This window comes from Pygocentrus nattereri, chromosome 9 (assembly GCF_015220715.1).
Source record: "Pygocentrus nattereri isolate fPygNat1 chromosome 9, fPygNat1.pri, whole genome shotgun sequence".
NCBI lineage: Eukaryota > Metazoa > Chordata > Actinopteri > Characiformes > Serrasalmidae > Pygocentrus > Pygocentrus nattereri.
The window spans coordinates 44,047,585-44,051,740 of NC_051219.1; positions in this window are offsets into that span (position 1 = coordinate 44,047,585).

The following is a 4,156-nucleotide window of genomic DNA, read 5'->3' on the forward strand; positions in this document are numbered from 1 at the left end:
AGGGGCGGGGTCTAGAAACAATGGGGCAGAACCGAGAAGAAACAAAACAAAAGCACATGGACAAGACTAAAACCAAAACAAAAGCACATGGACAAGACTAAAACCAAAACAAAAGCACATGGACAAGACTAAAACCAAAATGAAAGCACATGGACAGGACTAAAACTAAAACGAAAGCACATGGACAAGACTAAAACCAAAACAAAAGCACATGGACAAGACTAAAACCAAAACAAAAGCACATGGACAAGACTAAAACCAAAACTAAAGCACATGGACAAGACTAAAACCAAAACGAAAGCACATGTACAAGACTAAAACCAAAATGAAAGCACATGGACAGACTAAAACCAAAACGAAAGCACACGGACAAGACTAAAACCAAAACGAAAGCACATGGACAAGACTAAAACCAAAACAAAAGCACATGGACAAGACTAAAACCAAAACGAAAGCACATGGACAGGACTAAAACCAAAACAAAAGCACATGGAGGACTGGGAGGGGCCAATCGTGACATCAATTAAAAAGCACAATTAAAAGAAAACGACAGAACAATTTGGTAATTCTGGGAATGAATTAAGAAATCATGACCACGAATAAAAGAAAATGTGTACGAACTGCAAAAACATTCATGCAAATTTTTATGCATTTTTATTTTTATCTCCGTCCCCTTGAAAAAACTGAAAAAGCATCACCTCCACCAGCTCCAGGTTAGGCGCCGCTGTCTTATTAACACAATGGTGGCACTGATCCTCTGCTGTCTGAACTGTGCTGAACCACATCACTGTGTCTCCCCTCTGATCAATATACACTGTGCAATATATCATAACTATTACTGTACTGACATTTCATTATGCACTGTACACTGTAATATTGATGCAACTCAGTTAGTCCTGTCTATAATATGTGCTGTTAGACGACCTCGTAAATACAGCCAGTCTGTCTCATACACCATGTAAATATGTCAATAGATACTTTTATACTTTTATTTCTCTTGTGCTTTAACTTCTGTCTAGATTTATTTCTATTTTATATTTTTCTGCATAGTTTATGTGTAATTATATGTCTTGCTACTGAAACACTGCAATTTCCCCCCGGGATCCATCCATCCATCCATCCATCCATCCATCCATCCATCCATCCATCCATCCATCCATCCATCCAGTGGTGTACCACGTATGAAAGTGGCATGGGTCCTAGAAACTTCAGATATTGTAGAACATTAAAGCAAACCATCAGACTGGTGCCTCCTCAGCTTGGTCACGTGAACATAGCATATATAAAAAGTGCTTTATGACCTCTGTAAGGTAAATCAAGCCGTTCCATATTTTCCACCCATGCTGAGCTCTGTGTGCCAGTGAGATGAGCAGATAGTGAAGCAGTAAGACAGCAGTGTTGTGTCTCTCACAGAGCAGCTCCGGTGGGGGACAACCTTAACACACACTAAACACAAGCAGGACAGAGGGGCAAGAGCAGACAGGCCTCACCCCCAGATTTACAGAGATAGGACCCTCAGTGACTGCACACTGTACTTTGCTCATCACTACTCCACACAGTTCTAAAGGCAGCGCCACCCTTAAGGTGGAACGGATGTAATTGGCTCAGAGAACAACCAATTAAAATAACCAATAGGCTTATCTCTGAAAACGTCTCTCTGTTCCTCGGTGCTGCTAATGTGGGTGCAGTGCATTAAAAGGTATGGAATTCTGTTTCTGGTTCGTTCGCCAGGAAATTCTTTTTTCCATGTTGCTGGTTTCTCATAAACCGGCCTGGAAAACTAGCAGCGTGTCCTTTGACTGCTTGCTTGTTAGCTAGTAAAATAATATTAATATTAAGTGACTTATTAGGCTTTCATCGGGGAAACTTCACCTCCAGATTTAACCCATCAGTGCAGTGAAACACCACATACACACTAGTGAACACACACACACACACTAGGGGGCAGTGAGCACACTTGCCTGCAGTGGTGGGCAGCCCTGTCCCGGGGAGCAATTGGGGGTTAGGTGTCTTGCTCAAGGACACCTCAGTCATGGACTGTCGATTCTGGGGATCGAACCGGCGACCTTCCGATCACAGGGCCAGTTCCCTAACCTCCAGCCCACGACTGCACTGGTTCAATTCCCTAAATGGGGTTTGAACCAACAACCTTTCGGTTGTAGACACATCATCTACACCAGGGCCTACGGATGGGTGATGTTGATGCTACAACACAAAGACATTTCTGCCTGTTCTGTTCCAGCATGACTGAGAGCCCCTGAGCACAGAGCAGCTACATAAAAACATGAAGTGTCCGGTTTGGTGTGGGGGAACTACAGTGGCCTTACGGAGCCCTGACCTCAACCCCACTGAACACTTTTGGCATGAACTGAAACATTGACTGCGATCATCCAACATCAGTGTCCTCCTACAAACACACTCCAAAAACCTGTGGAAGCCTCCCCAGAGGAGTGAAGGCTGGCCGAAGGTTTTGGAATGGGACGTCCAACAAGATCCAATAGGTGTGATGTCAGGTGTCCGCATACTTTTGCCCAAATACTGAGCCTCCTAACTCACTTGTTACAACGTTTACAGAAGCCATGAAATGCATTGTCAATCATTTCTTCTTCATTAACACTGATCTGATTAACACTGATGGAATATATTCCCATGTTAATGCGCATGATTACAAAGCTGGAAGTGAGCTGGATTTCCGCCTTCATAGGCGAGGAAGACAACATTTATAAGAGTGTTTTTATTGTTGTTAAATGCTTGATCTGATAGATGCTGCCTGTCTGTCTGTTTTATCTCGGTGCAAGTGAGGTGTGAATTATTTTCACAGCTGGGAGTTTTCACCCCCCCCTTCCAGCCCTCACTGCTCAATAGCAGTTCAAGACAAAGTCTCAACATTTCCCACCCAGAGAGCCAACAGTGTCCTAGTTAATCTGATTAAATCCCAGCTCATTTCCCTTCTGCCTGCAGAAGAACCACGAAGGCGCCTGCAGAAAGAGGCTACATCATCCACTGAGAGGTTCTTCAGGGTTTTTCTATTGCCCCAAAGAACTCTTGGTTTTTAGGGGAGCTGGTCTCCTATGGTACATAGACTTTGAAGCAACTCTTCTTACATCAGGTTTGGTTATTTCTCACTTAAATGTGTGAAGATCTTCGTGCAGACTCTACACATTTAACCGACACTGCATTTGTGATTAGAAGATAAGATATTTTACTATGATGTGAATTCGATGAAGTGACTGTAGTTTATTTTAGGGAGACGACCCTTGGACCCTTTTCCAAACCTAAAGATTTAAGTAAAGAGCCTGGAGTTAAGGCCTGTAACTGCAATGGAATATGACACAACTCGGCTCTTTAGGTTCATAAACCAAACCTGCCGTGTGAAACCTGGGTGAGATGTTAGAGTCTGAGCTGTTTAATCTGCATGTAAACACAGTCACTAAAGCAGCTTTTATCATCTGAGAGAATCACTAAAGTTCGGCCTTTTCTCTCTCAGAGCGACGCAGAGAAACCTGCTCATGCGTTTGTTCCAGCAGAGTTGATCACTGTAATGGTCTTCCGACTGAACTTCCAAAGAAAACAGTACATCCTTTACAGCTCGGACAAAACGCAGCAGCATCCTAACAAAAACACAGAGAGATCAGATCAGTCCGGTTTAAAAGAGCTGCACTGACTGTCTGTATCACTCAGGACAGAGTTTAAAGCTCTGCTACTAGTTTTTAAAGCTCTAAATGGCCTTAAAGCTCTGTTTACATCACAGAGTATCTGTCTATGATCTTAGATCTGCAGATTCTGACCTACAAACACCGTCAATAAAACACAGAAAAGAGAGAAACTCGTTCAGTTACTCTGCTCCTAAACTGTGGAGCTCAGTTCAGCTTTCATTAGACAGTCGAGCTCAGAGCTCGCTTTTAATAAATATCTGAAAACGCAGCTCTTTAAGTCAGTCCTTCAGTAAAGCTCTGTGTCCCATGGTGTTTATCTGTCATTTTCTTATGATTCTAAATCAATACTTATCATTTCTTGTATTACTGTTTATCACCTGTCTGTAAAACACTTTGTGCTGCCACAGGCATGAAGTGTTATATAAAAACAAATTGTTGTTTTTACTATTATTTTTATTATTATTATGTTCCCTACCTAAAGGTGCTGAAGATATATAGTT